This window comes from Gigantopelta aegis, chromosome 8 (assembly GCF_016097555.1).
Source record: "Gigantopelta aegis isolate Gae_Host chromosome 8, Gae_host_genome, whole genome shotgun sequence".
NCBI lineage: Eukaryota > Metazoa > Mollusca > Gastropoda > Neomphalida > Peltospiridae > Gigantopelta > Gigantopelta aegis.
This window is the reverse complement of record NC_054706.1, coordinates 40,054,528-40,070,712: the sequence shown is the minus strand read 5'-3', so window position 1 is coordinate 40,070,712 and position 16,185 is coordinate 40,054,528. Positions and strand designations below refer to the sequence as shown.

The 16,185-nt window shown below is 35.9% G+C and overlaps 1 protein-coding gene across 3 annotated transcripts in view; it reads right to left on the bottom strand.

Annotated features, from left to right (window-relative positions):
- The window catches only part of LOC121378521, a 52,774-nt gene extending 43,153 nt beyond the window's left edge, over nucleotides 1-9,621 (bottom strand). The window contains exon 1 of one of the 3 annotated variants that reach the window (XM_041506728.1): nucleotides 9,430-9,621. The gene's annotated coding sequence lies outside the window, so the exon portion shown is untranslated. The remainder of the gene's footprint in view (nucleotides 1-9,429) is intronic. The other 2 variants (XM_041506727.1, XM_041506726.1) reach the window with 2 other exon arrangements.
- Between the last annotated feature and the right edge of the window lie 6,564 nt (nucleotides 9,622-16,185).

The following is a 16,185-nucleotide window of genomic DNA, read 5'->3' as shown; positions in this document are numbered from 1 at the left end:
TTAATTAACAACAACAAATAATAACAACCCAGAACTGATCACTTAATTAGTTAATATCTAGGTGTCTAGTTTACACAATATGCTAATCACTTCACCGTGACACAACACCCACACGTGTGATAATTGAGAAACGCTTCCAGGAGAACTTAATTAATAAAGGAATTACAACTCTATTCCTAACTGGTTAATTTTTAATTAACCCTTGCTACTCGTTCAGTAATGTGTGATAATTGAGAAACGCTTCCAGGAGAACTTAATTAATAAAGGAATTACAACTCTATTCCTAACTGGTTAATTTTTAATTAACCCTTACTACTCATTCAGTAACGTGTGATAATTGAGAAACGCTTCCAGGGGAACTTAATTAATAAAGGAATTACAACTCTATTCCTAACTGGTTAATTTTTAATTAACCCTAACTACTCATTCAATAACCTTGTAATACAGACTTAATACTGGTACCTATCACAATAAAGACAATAACCTACAGTTTATATATATATCAGAACGGTGAGCCTACAGTATACTGCATCAGATGACCGGCAGCACCGTCTAAATAATATTGGTATAATACAGTATTAAAATATTTAAAGTCACATCAATCACATCAAGGTTATACACAGAGCAGAAATAAAATTATTTACCAGTCCGGACGGACAGCGATCTCTGGAAGCCTTCCTATGTTTCTCCCCGATATCTCTAAAACCCTAGCTATTTATTAAAAAACCAAATATCGCCTGGGGATACATCGCGGCACCGAATCCCTACAAGTGCTATTTCCACCGCGACCAAGCGGTATTTTTTTTCTCAGATGGTCAGACTCAATGACGCCTAGTCGCCAAAATCACGGTTGTAAAAACCGCACTCGCGGAGGTATTACGTAACTACTGGCCATCTGGACTTAAGTGCATATGGGAACTGCACACGGCCCTCTAAAACAATTAATATCGCCACAGGCGAAAACGAAATTAAGAGCATGTTCCGTCACAGAACCAAAAAATAATTGCGGTCAAATCTTATAATTAAATTTATATGCATACTTTAACAATACATAACTGAATTTATTTTGTTTAGCTTGAAATACGCCTGTAGCATTGTTTGTGTAAACTTCATTGATACTTTTGTCGCGTAAGAATGCGAACGTTCATTCACTATCATTTGAATCAGGTGATTTTTTTTTTTTAATTACGTCATTTCCTCTAGCTGCTGTGCCTTTTTACGGATCGTTTAGTTATATTGGAAGGAATTGTCCTATTTGTGTTTAGTTTATATTTTATGAAAGTGAACGAAGAGAACATGTCTAAGATTTATGCTGTTGGTGGAACCGTTTAATTTTCGCCAACAGCTGTAGAACATTGCTTACAAGTAAGTTACAGAAGTGAAGTTTCCTACATGATTTCTTTGGCCACCGACCGAGTCTCATGTCATGATTAGCGAAGAGGTTGTAGTTTTGGGTGTGCTTTTTTAAACAAATCAATGCGTATATATCTATATGTTTACTCTGCTATAGCATTTTCCATTAATTTATCGTATACATTTTTTGTAGATTTCACGTGTGTTTTCTTCAAAATATCTAAATATGATTGTAAGAATAATCCGGCTTGTTGCACAAAAGTAGTGCGAGTCAGTGTGTGTGTGTGGGGGGGGGGGGGGGGGGGGGTAGTAGGTGTGGCTTAATTTTTTTCGGTTCATCGCGATATGAAAAAAAGTAAGCACCTCTGAACCAATCAGATTGCCGTAAAGTGTATAGACGCAAAGAAAATTTAATTATATATAATTAAAAAATAAATCATTCACCTGTTTCCGTGTATATAAACGCGAAGTAGGTCAGCCTTATTGGTATTAAGAATGTTAAAACCAGTCTAAAAACATTTTTAAAACGATAGTAATTAATCTGTTCTTAATGTATTTCACACACAATTCGATAAACAATGGACAAATTAGTATGAAGTGGAATTCATTCGCTAGCTCTCTTATATTACATAATGAATAGCTCGTTTAGTTGGGCGTCTCAGAGCCACAGGAAGATTAGCTGGCCGTCACAGGAGCGGACGGCCGCGCGTTACGTTGCCACGTCAAGATAGAGGCATACGTCGCACACACCTCCGTAACCGATTTCAGACGGTGAGTCAGGTTGTAGGCACTCGTGGTCGCCCAGTATGTCCACGAACGGTTAGGAATCGGTTGCGGGAGTTCAAGTTAAGGCCACGACGTCCCTACGTTGGTCCGCAACTTACACCCAAGCGACGTCAATATCGACTGCAATGGCTGCGTGCTCATGCACCAAATCGGTGTCACTTGGCTCACTGTGGGAGAGTCTGTTATGGTTCGGGGGAAAAGTTCTCATGGCGTGAAAACACCTCTCGTAATCATCCAGGGCAATCTTACAGCCGTAAGATATCGGGGTCAGGTCACCAGGCCTCACGTCCTTCCACTTATCCATGCGCGTTACCTAACGTTACAGCAGGATAATGCGAGGCCGCACGTTGCGAGGGTTTGTCTTAACTTCCTCAACCAAAACAATGTCCCAATGCTCGCTTGGCCACCCCACAGTCCAGATTTGAACCCGATCGAGCATTTGTGGGACGAGCTGGACAGGAGGTCAACGTCCTAAACAACGTCGCTCAGCTCACTCAGACTCTTATTCATGAGTAGAATAGCATCCCACAAAGAACCATGGACAACTTGATTGGGTCAATGGTAAGAAGAGTAGGCACACACCTTATTGATTTGGATCAGGAAATGGCGTAGGGTAGCCTCATTTCAACGTTATTCATGCAAACGTCGTGTGTGAGAACACAACAAATCGTGTCAAAATGTATTCAGTAATGAAGACATAACCTAAAATTCCTAACTGATATAATCATCAATAAAATATTTGAAATATTTACCACCGAAAAAAAACTTGCGTTTGTTTTTTCCGTCAGTATATTTAAAATAGATTAGTTTCGTAAAGGAACGCGACAAACAACTCATGCAGTCGAGCAAACCACCATTGTCCCATGGATGAAAAGAACGATGAAAAAAAACATGGGGAAAGAGGAAGTATGATAAATTGATAGAGTATCCTCAACCATGCATGAGAAACACTAAAACTTGGTTTTTTTCACTGGAGGCATAGTTACGTAAACGCATAATATTTTATATATATATATATATATATATATATATATATATATATATATATATATATATATATATATATATCCAGGTGAAAGTACAATAAATAACAGACAATCCTTACAATTAAATTTTAAAAATACTTACAAATAATAACGCTAAAAATTCATATATATATATATATATATATATATATATATATATATATATATATATATATATATATATATATATATATATATATATATATACTATTTTTTTTTTTTTTTTTTTTTTTTTTTTTTGTCATAAAGAATAACGCTCAATTAGAAGAAAAAATACCAATATAAAATGTCGTCATCAGATATGACGTTCCCTGACAACGTAATGTTTACATTCATTGAGAAATTAATAAACTAGCGTTGCTACCTCTGGAACAATAGGATGACGTTATTTAAGGATTGTTATTTCTTTTACATTCATCGGGGTATTAACAACAACAACAACAGCAAATCATCCGCAAACCGTTGTCATATTTTTTTTTTTTTTTTTTTTTTTTTTTTTTTTTTGGGGGGGGGGGGGGGTCATACCCAGATGAACGTAAAAGAAATAGGAGACAATCCCAGTAATTAAATTTAAAACATGCTTACTAATAATAACGTTAAAAGTTCAAAGTTTATTTTGAATTATCTTTGTTCCCCAACAATAACGCCCAATAAGACAACTTACCGATATAAAATGACGACGACGACGACGTAATTGATTATATATTGCTGCGGCTGGACCGATGGGATGACGTTATATTGATGAATGTTACGGAAATTTAACTATTGTCCACTTAGCAAAAGTTTGAAAGTGTTTGTTTAACAGCACCACTAAAGCACATATATCTATTAATCTTTGGCTACTGGATGTCAAGCATTTAATAAATAAGACATTTGTCTTTAGAGAAAACCCGCTACACTTTCCAACAGAAGCAAGGGCTCTTTTATGTGTATTCTTTATGGCACGTGTTCGTTGATATACCAGTCGTAGAGCATGCGATAAATAGTAGAATGTATTAACAGTTTGATAGGCGATAAACAGTTGAATGTATTAAGAGTTCGTCAGATATGCGATAATTAGTAGAATGTACTAAGAAGGGTTTGTCTGATATGCCATAGATAGTAGAATGTATTAAGGGAGTTTGTCTGATATGTCATAGATAGTTGAATGTACTAAGAAGGGTTTGTCAGATATGCCATAGATAGTTGAATGTACCAAGAAGGGTTTGTCTGATATGCTATAGATAGTAGAATGTATTAAGGGAGTTTGTCTGATATGCCATAGATAGTTGAATGTACTAAGAAGGGTTTGTCAGATATGCCATAGATAGTTGAATGTACTAAGAAGGGTTTGTCTGATATGCCATAGATAGCTGAATGTACTAAGAAGGGTTTGTCTGATATGCCATAGATAGTTGAATGTACTAAGAAGGGTTTGTCAGATATGCGATAATTAGTAGAATGTACTAAGAAGGGTTTGTCTGATATGCCATAGATAGTTGAATGTACTAAGAAGGGTTTGTCTGATATGCGATAATTAGTACAATGTACTAAGAAGGGTTTGTCTGATATGCCATAGATAGTAGAATGTACTAAGAAGGGTTTGTCTGATATGCCATAGACAGTTGAATGTATTAAGGGAGTTTGTCTGATATGCCATAGATAGTAGAATGTATTAAGGGAGTTTGTCTGATATGCCATAGATAGTAGAATATATTAAGGGAGTTTGTCTGATATGCCATAGATAGTTGAATGTACTAAGAAGGGTTTGTCTGATATGCCATAGATAGTAGAATGTATTAAGGGAGTTTGTCTGATATGCCATAGATAGTTGAATGTACTAAGAAGGGTTTGTCTGATATGCCATAGATAGTAGAATGTATTAAGGGAGTTCGTCTGATATGCGATAGATAGTAGAATGTACTAAGAGTTCGCCTCATATGCCATAGATAGTAGAATGTACCAAGAGTTCGTCTGATATGCCATAGATAGTAGAATGTACTAAGAGTTCGTCTGATATGTCATAGATAGTAGAATGTACTAAGAGTTCGTCTGATATGCGATAGATAGTTGAATGTACTAAGAGTTTGTCAGATATGCCAGATAGTAGAATGTACTAAGAGTTTGTGTGATATGCCATATAGTAGAATGTACTAAGAGTTTGTCCGATATGCCATAGATAGTAGAATGTACTAAGAGTGTGTGTGATATGCCATATATAGTAGAATGTACTAAGAGTTCGTCTGATATGCCATAGATAGTAGAATGTACTAAGAGTGTGTGTGATATGCCATATATAGTAGAATGTATGACTAGAAGTTGTCTGATATGAATAGATAGTAGACGATACATAGATATTCATATAAAGCTCGTTGATCTGCGACAGATCATAGAATGTCCTAAGAGCGATAACTAGTACTTGACCATTTCTGTCATCCTGTGTGAACGTCGTAGTATGTGACGGTAGCAACAACAACTGCCCCTTTCACCTCCAGGTACGTTCTTCCTCTTTAACCCAAATCCTCTCAACACAGTCTTGGATCCTGGACTGTGTCCATGACAGCGTACTTGAAAACTTAGCTTAAATGATACATTGTTTCGCACAGCACCATATTGGGTAACACCATAGGCCGTACTGCTGTGCACTACATTATAACATATCGATTATCGAGCACACCAGTCGATATTCAGTTGCTCTCAGTTTCTGTTCTTTATAAAAGGCTTTTCTTGTAGCTTTAGTATTAATCGAAATATCGATCGTTCAGAACAAAGCGTTTGTTTTATTTCTACGAGAAACTGTAAATAAATGAAGGTTTCTGAAATAATAAATCTGTTTATAATGCAAAATTATTTCTTCCATTTGTCTCGTCGTACGAAATCACTTGTTTCGAAACATTTAAACATATTCACACAACATCGATCCTGCGACGCAAGCACTTCGAGCGAGCACTCAACCCATTGAGCTCCCCCCCCCCCCCCCCCCCCCCCCAATATCATTCTGGCACAGAAGTTGTTCCATCAGGGTTGTGATGTCCAGAGACCTCATGGGGGCATTCAAAACGTTTTATGTTAGACATTTGGAGGCTATATGTACCAAATACGATGCACCACTGACCAAAATGATGTCGGAGGTTATTCCACATTTTGAACTTGTGTATACCTTTTCATTTCTTTGGTAAAACTACTGCACATTTATTGTTTCGTCGTTTTGGATGAAGTGACGGACTTGACAGCTGTAGTGGTAGAACTCATGACGGGTGACACCGGTAGGGCAGGATATGCTCATCTTTTGCGAATACCTGATATCATCACTGTTATGATATTGATTCGTGAGTGCATGTCATCACAAATGTATTCATTCCAATGAGCTCAGTCCTGTGTTCATTTTGATTTAGTAAACGTGTCTGAGAGTGGCAGTCCTCTTTGTAGTGGTCAGTGGATGTATTGTCCAGTAAAGGATCCCATCGGGAGTGGCCGTCCTCCTATATACGAGGCACTAGATAGATATTCATAGAATAATCCGCTATTTTGCTAAATACCCATTCGACTGCATTGTACAGAGATATGGTCTTGATTTCGATTGTGTATGTATGTATGTATGTATGTGTGTAGCTAGGTATATATGTATGTATGTATGTATGTATGTATGTATCTACCTGTTTGTCCGTATATCTACTAGTATATAATATATACAAAACAAATATATAAAACACCACCGCCAACAGTGCAATAGATTGATAACATATTTCGTCATTTTTGCCTTTTTCGCTACAATGAAAATATATAAAAACGGTGTGTGTGTGCGTGCATGCCTGGGTGTGTGAATGTGTCTACATATATCGTACCTCTCAGTGCAGGGTGTTATCATAAACAAATTACAAACCAGTCACAAAGCACCAGCAGTCAGGCGAGGTGGGTGTGGTGTTGTTAACGTATGACATCAATGGAGTGAACGAATGTATTCTTTGTTGTAATAAAGTCCGTACGCCCACTGACGAATAACAGTAAAATAATAATAACCTATCTTTTCACACACATGCATTGAATATTTAAGTCCTCGTCGGTAAAAGACATTATAGTTGTGCTTAATACCCGTCCGTGAAAATAAGTCCACGCACTGTGTATATTCTACCATGAACAGGTGCCTACACACAGCGATTGTTATTGACAGATTAATATCATTAATAAGTGACAGTTGTAGGTAAAAGACGGTATCAACCTGACGCAGTTAATACTGCTTTTTCTTCCTGCACAGTGCTTTATTATTTAAGTTTTTAAAAAAAAACCTGTTCTGGGCACATACCTCACCTATCTGGAGTCTTAGTCATAAGGTTGATGGAAGAAACTGATTTCTTAATATTTGTAAAAACCCTAAGTCTAGTTTACCTTTCAGGAATTCAGTACGTTTGAAAAAATAATTACTACAAATATTCTAAACACGAAAAAGTCGTTAAAAAGGTTCTATTTGGCGAAAACGTGTTATAATGGCAGGGATGTGAAAACGGTCTCTTTAATATTAGGTTCCCCTATTACAAACCCTAGATAGGAGCCTTCTGTATTGTATAATACTTGGTAAATTGTGAACAAGTAGGTGAAATAACATTGCTATCGTCATAGCGTGAAACTGACGAATTGACCATTTTATCAACAACTTGATGGTTTTCACCTCAGAAAATCATCAAACTTCTGACTCTTTACAAATGACAAGACAGTTGTTAACATGACTAATGTTCCACCTTAATATATTTATAAATAGCCATACAATATATAGATGTACAAAACCCATAAAGGTGATATTCGGTCAATTTGAAAAGTCATAATTTCGCTGTAAAAGTCATATTTTTTATAGGATTAAGCTACAGTGAAAATATAGAAACGGTATTTATATTTATATCACCGGGGTTAGAGACTAATTTTGATTGACATTTCTTTTATAAAGTTCATGGTAAAGTTAACTTTATGCAAAAGTTCCGCTCGGTCCAGCGAAATATATCATGGCGTGATGTGTTTTAGAACAGGATCCGTATTACGAAGCGATCTTCACGCTAAGACCACCTTAACTGCATAGTTACATAATGCACATAAGGTGATCTGAGCGCTAAGGTCGCTTCGTAAAACGGGTCCCTTTTTAGTGTGTTGTTGCTTCTTTTTGTAATAGTGGGCTTTGGGTTTCTTTGGTCACAAATTAGGAAATATGTATATAATAAATATTCCTTTTCGTCGTGTTTTTTCGAACAAGATTTTTATGTCAACTCGTGATTTTTTATTCTTTACTTCACAATGAGTGAAAATGTGCTTTCACACATCACTCGATGGCATTAAAATCGACCCCCTCCTCTCCCATGAAATAGCCTCTATTCATTACCGATTTCATTTATAACAAATCAACATCTATAAAAACTTCATTTCAGAGGTACGGAAATATAAACAGTGGTATCTAGATCAGATTTACTTATAAGTTTAATATTAATGTTTATACTTTAGGGAACTATACAGTTTGCTAATGGACTAGAATAACGGTTAACGCCGAATAGCGGCAGTACTACACTGTCGGTGAGAGCTTTACTAATGAAGACAAAGTGACGAAAGTGATACAATAAACAGAAACTATGTCATCTCGTGAACTCTGAGGCATGGGAGTGCAATCTGTGTGACATTTAACACATAACCTGAAATACCTTCTAGTTGGCATCTTTTTAAACAAATTACTGTTAACTGTTTTAATCTATAATTAACTAACTTGCTACTAAAACATCTTAAGTCCTGTTATTGCTGATTCCAGAACCAGCACGTATCGAGTGTTAAAAACTGGATTTAAAAGAACCAGGATACAGTAACATAGTGTTTTCCATCGGGAAAAACACCCATGTCAGTTTCAAACTAAATGGGTATTTTTCGTATTCCTCTCACTAGTTACGGACTTGTACACCATAATCCTGGTTAGCATTGGAGTTAAGTTTTAGAACTACTTGGAATCATGGAAAGGCCTCCGGCTATGTGACTGATTACTATAAAAACACACACTATCACAAGAATGTGTTTTAATGTAGTTCCAATAGCGACCAAAATTTCCGGTAACGCTGCTATGTGAAACGTGGATTGATTTCCGAGACGAAATGTTTGCAGTAATCTGTAGCTCTAACAGTGTCACTTATTTTCAATATCGACCCCAAGTTAGGCACTCTCTCACAGCCTCTTACTCGTGTAGCGGCCGACAGTCTACTTTACTCTACTCTACTCTAATCTACTCTACTCTACTCTACTCTACTCTTCTCGTCAAACTTACCCTTTCAAAGTGAACAGTTCCGCTGATGCCTAATTCACAGAAAGATGTGCGTTTTTTATTCCATTTCCTTGAACACAGATATCTAGCTACGGTTACAGAACAGGATCCGTGCCTTGGTGTGTATTCGGCGACAGTAACTAGTCGCTTACCTGGCCGGTGTAACCATTGGTCCCCTGCCGATACACACACAAATCATCAATTGTCCAGAAATAGCTCGCTGCAAACTGGTTTGAAAGTGCCGCTGAATAGAATATATGCAGCCGCCTTCCATTCAGTATTGATGTGTGGATATATTATACTAAAGGACACAATTAATATGCATATGATTACCGTCATTGGATATCCACGTAAACAGAGAGGGAGCGGTCATGCTCAAGTTTTAGGATGTTATTTGACATTAAAGGCGCATACCTTACTTATAAGCGTACAAGACAGGTGTGGGGCAAACGTCTCAGACGAACGTGCGTTTCTAGAATCATGAAACACATATTTTTTCGGATATTACAAAAACCTGGATACATGTATTGCAAAAACTTAGGGTGTACACAATTAATATTTTAAATAATAAAATGTAAGCACTTCTAATTTAAATTATCAAAAACGGCTTTAATGGTGAAAAATACGTGTTAGTGTTTAAAAACTAGGGTCTGTCACTTTAATGAAAGATATAATTCAGACGGACATTAAAAATCACATTCACGATTACTAGTAGATGGTTTCAATTAATAAATAAAATAAAAAACGAAAAAAACCACTGAGACTATAAAAATAACTGCAATACCATAAAAATTCGATGCGCGACATGAAACCAAGAATACACTTTATAATGCGTAGGTGTGTGTGCAGTGGAGGGTTTCGGGATCGAATCACTCCCCTTTTCACAATATATATATATATTTTTTTTAAAGATCTTTTTTGGGGAAGCACGATTCGAATTCTTTAGAAATTTCACTCGCTACTACATCTAGACCACCCTCTCTGTATTTCATTTCATTTCAACTTATTTTCGTGCTTATATCTAATTAAGGTTCAAGCACGCTGTCCTGGGCACACACATCAGCTAGCTGGGCTGTCTGTCCAGGGCAGTGGGTTAGTTGTTAAGAAAACCCAGCATTTTATTAATTAGTGATGACAGAAATGGCAGCCGTCGAAAAATTACGTTTTTAGTCCCAGGAGATATTATCGAAGTTGATATAGGTGACCATCTGGTATGTGGAACCTTTGTCAATGTAATGTTTTGTCGGGGTATTTTTTCATTATTTCTGTCTGGACAAAACGTGGGTGAAATCTACTGGTAATTAAAGGTAGGAGAGTAATCTATCTCAGTTAACAACGTGGTTCGGACTTTATAGCCAGTTGAGGTCAAATTTAAAAACTCAATCACTGGGTGTCATCTAGTATTAATTAGCTGGACACAGTACTGAATACTCGCTCTGTATATACATATGTGGGAGTTGAAATGCATATCTTTTATTCTTTTTTTTTATTTATTACATTATGTTAAATGTATACAATTTGATTTTTTTTTTCTTCAAATTTTGATGTATATCGTTCTGCGTTGATGATTCAAGATAAAAACAATCAAAGTTAAAGATCGATGTACCCCCCTGCGCGTGCTGTAACCTCACCGTGGTGCAGGGGTGTAACATTCTCTTTGAGAATGGCCAATACAGCACAAATTGAAATTTTGAGTTAAAGTCAGTATCTATCTGTGATATTTGTATTTTTGCACAGTTCTTTACACTGTTTTTATTTAAATCTTGAATTTTTATATTGATGTTGATCATCACGTTATTTGTTTGCATTACCATAGTTTGACACCCAATAGCCGATGTATTTTTCGTGCTGAGGTGTCGTTAAACATTCATTCATTCATTCATTCAGATCGATGTACCGAGATAAATGAGTATCTCTCCAAATTTTAAAACAAATTTGGTAAAATATTTTATTCTATATATTTTGAATCAAATTCCATAATATTTTCTAACATATTAACTTCAACACCATTGGATATCTCTACTTTGAATCCATACATGCAAGCCTTTTGACCCAAGCAATTCCGTGTGCCATTATATCTGGTACTTTAATTCCTCTATCTGTAATTTTATAATTCATATGTATGCGTTTAACTCAAGTTTTCCCTTTCAAATAAAATTGAAAACTTTTTGATGTTCTCATGTACAGTTAATAGGTGGATTTGGAATAGAGGAAAATAAATGATTTAATTTTCTAATACCAAGATATTTTAATACTCCTTTTCTTTCCAGTGGTCTAAGAGTTCTACTTGATCAAATCTTTAAAAGATATTCAATAGCTTTAAATCATTGAAGTTACTTTCTATCATATTTTCCAAGCCAATATCAAAATTAATCCGCAATTTAAAAAAAAAAATGTTTTGTTTAACGACACCACTAGAGCATATTGATTTATTAACCATCGGTTATTGGATATCAAAATTTTGGTAATTTTGACATAAAGTGTTAGAGAGGAAAACCGCTACATTTTTCCATTAGTAGCAAGGGGTCTTTTATATGCACAATCCCACTCACAGGACAGCACATACCACAGCATTTGATATGCCAAACATGGTGCATTGGCTGGAATGAGAAATAGCCCAATGGGCCACCGACAGACCACGCATCGGCAAGTGCTTTACCACTGGGCTATGTCCAGTCCCAAAAAATATACAAAAGCCACCATGATTTATTTTTATATATATCATTTGGTAAATGTCGTCTTTGACATGTTACACATGTTGCACTGTATACATACATGTATATTATTTATTTTATTTTTATATATATATCATTTGGCAAATGTCGTCTTTGACATGTTACACATGTTGCACTGTATACATACATGTATATTATTTATTTTATTTTTATATATATCATTTGGCAAATGTCGTCTTTGACATGTTACACATGTTGCACTGTATACATACATGTATATTATTTATTTTATTTTTATATATATCATTTGGCAAATGTCGTCTTTGGCATGTTACACATGTTGCACTGTATACATACATGTATATTATTTATTTTATTTTTATATATATATCATTTGGCAAATGTCGTCTTTGACATGTTACACATGTTGCACTGTATACATACATGTATATTATTTATTTTATTTTTATATATATATCATTTGGTAAATGTCGTCTTTGACATGTTACACATGTTGCACTGTATACATACATGTATATTATTTATTTTATTTTTATATATATATCATTTCGTAAATGTCGTCTTTGACATGTTACACATGTTGCACTGTATACATACATGTATATTATTTATTTTATTTTTTATTCCTTTCTCATTTTTTTCTTTCTTTAGTTGAAAAGGGGATCTTCCATAACCACTTAGGACAAGCCAAAAGGTTCATCGGTGGCATAGATCCAACAACCATATTACTCTACGTCTTTCAATCCAAGTGCTACTACTACTACTACTACTACTACTACTACTACTACTACGGCTGCTACCACTATTTATTTATTATTATTATTAGGTTGGTATTTCAGTATCGGTTTCTAACGATTTGAAATGCAATCAATCGGAAGCAGATCTGAACGAATGACGTTTTGTTTCGACCTTTCATCGAACCAGTGAGAAAAGCAGAGTATTTGGAACGACTGTTCACGTAGACGTGGTATCATGTAGGAAGAAGGAGGAAATGTTTTATTTAACGACGCACTCAACACATTTTATTTACGGTTATATGGCGTCGGTCATATGGTTAAACTTTAACTTAAAGGGACACACCCTAGTTACGGCTAGTTGTTAACTATTACGGCGTTGTTTTTCGCTATTAAAACCATTTTTTCACAAATAAAATTGCACTTTACTTACCGTTTATTATTTAGAATATACATTTCCATTCACCTAAAGTGTTTTTTGGTAATCCTGGTAATCCTGGTGTTTGTAATACCACAAAATGCATTTTTCGTATTTCTGAAAAACGGACGCACGTTTGAGAAAAAACCGTTGAGCAGACAAGGTCTAATCTATTTTTAGACGGGATATTTCCATTTCAATGTCACAGACGTTGGTATACCACGTGACCGTTATCATTTTGGTTCGGTTTGTTTTCTCGTGCACGGTTCGCGCAATCAACATCCGATTTGTTGTTGTTCATTTGTGAGATTTGTCTTCACAGTTCGTGAACATTTTCAGTAACAATAAAGTTCAGACAAGTAAGTATCTCAATACAAAACGTTACAAACCCTTAAAACCAATAATTTTGCTAAGTCCTACGATATCTGGAGAGGGGATACAACCAGGACAGAACAGTTGGAACATGTCCAGGAGAGGTGAAAAGAACGCACCCCAAGTCTGTGAAATTTGTCGTGACGTAGGCATTGTTGTGCTTCTACCGGTGACATCAGAATACTAACTTTCAAAATTATTTCAAGCAATTGGGACATGGGGATTCCCATGGTATTTATCGATATAAAACCTGCTTTTTCACTCCATTTGATAAAAACGTGATCTAAGTGTGTTACAGGTTTGTAAATTAACCAAATTATAATTTATTTTCGCTGGATGGAACTAGGGTGTGCGGCTTTAAAGGCATATTCGCGTGTTTTTTACGCGCACAACTGCCGCACATATGAGACAATACTCTGGTAGCTTGTTGAATTGGAATGACGGGGAAATTCCAATACAAAATTGAAATTGAAAATATTTTGTTTGAAAATTACTAATGCACCTGATTGTGTAAGAAGAAAATCTTATAATTAAAATAATAATAAAAATAACAGAATATTGATTTGAAATGAGATTACGGTAATATATATTATAATTATTATTTATTGTGTACGAAGTCAAAACAAGTGACTTCAATCCTAAATTTGCTAACCGGAGACATTGACACGGTTTACGGATCGTAGACATGGGTCCTAATTGCGAGTGTAACAGATGGCTACTTGAGTATTATGTAATACTGGCCCATATCAAATAAATACACAATACAGGGGCGAATGCATGATTTTTCTACGGAGGGGTGCAATATTTAAAAAGGGCACCTACAGTATTCAAAAATATACTAACGTAATCTTCCACAAAAATATCAAGCTGAGCAAGATATTGAATGTTCCCCCACTAAATTCCAATAAATGCATTGTATGTACATGAATTTTTCGAAGGGGTGCCCCCCCCCCCCCCCCCCTCCACTTGGTTCCACGCATGACATACATGTGTGTTGTAAGGTGCTTTCTGGTCTATTTATATATATATATATATATATATATATATATATATATATATATAATTGTTAGAAATGTTGATAGTTAGACAAGACAGTGTTATTGCATTTTGCATTACACAACGTTAAAAAATAGTACGGGGTAGGGGATATATGTTTTTAAATAGTTTTTTTTAAATAGGCCGGGGACCTATCTTTATTATTTAATTTCTAGTAAGTAGACATGCATTTGTGTCAAGAACATACAAACGTTAATGGATATTACGTTGTACCAAAATAAGTTCTATAATGCACACAAATATAAATTAAATTTGACATGTATTTCAATTTAAAAAACTCTTTAACACGTATAGATTAAGGCAAATTTCAATTTCAAGGTATTTGTTCACAAAATAGAAGAAAATGACACAACGTTCGAGATGTTTTTAAAAAAAAAATGTATCCTGGTGACACCCCAATGTTTGCTTGTAGAATAAATAGGTGAAATATTAGCACATTTTGAGTGGTAGAAATATTTGTAGTGTATGTCTTTAAGGACCACACAGATATTGAGGGAGGAAACCCGCTGTCGCCACTTCATGGGCTACTCTTTTCGATTAGCATCAAGGGATCTTTTATATGCACCATCCCATAGACAGGATAGTACATACCACGACCTTTGATGTACCAGTCGCGGTGCACTGGATAGAGCAAGAAATAGCGAACTAGGCCTACTGCCGGAGATCGATCCCAAACCGACTGCACATCAAGCGAGCGCTTTACCACTGGGCTACGCCTCACCCCCTGGTATAATCTAGGATACTGATCTATTAACGGAAGTATGATCTAGATTTATATTGGTGGATGTTTTCTTTTGTTGTCTTTTGGCTGGTCATTATGTGTGGTCATTTGTATATTTAATTCGACTTTTTCTAGAATTATTGCTTGTTTTCTCAATTATTATTCGTATCTGGTACCATGTTGACGCGTTCGATACTGTAAACATTTGTCTGAGTGCATCTTAAGACCGATAATCGGAATAAATTGATAAAGGTAAGGGTCAAACCACGGTGTACATTATGTCAAGTTTGTTTGGTTTAACGATACCACTAGAGCACATTGACTTATTAATCATCGGCTATTGGATGTCAAATATTTGGCAATTTTTCCATAACTAGCAAGGAATCTGTTATATGCATCATCCCGCGCCCCCTACCCCCCCCCCCCCCCCCCCCCCCCCCACCCCGGAGAAAATCCTCAAATTAGGGCAAAAACAACAGAAAAAATTCGGGCAAAATCAGTTAGCCTGAACACTTTTCATCATTCTACCCACAATAATAGTTGCAATCCATGTACAAATGCGTAGTGATTCGTTTGCAACCCTATATAGCTGTTTGGTAGTCATGCTAATATGAATAAACGTTGTAATCCAGATTCGGGCACTTTTGTTTAATTTGGGCACAAATCAACCCATACACCACCCCCCACCCTCCAACCCCACCCCCACCCCCCACCCTCCAACCCCACCCCCACCCCCCTTCCAATTCAAGATGGACAACAAAA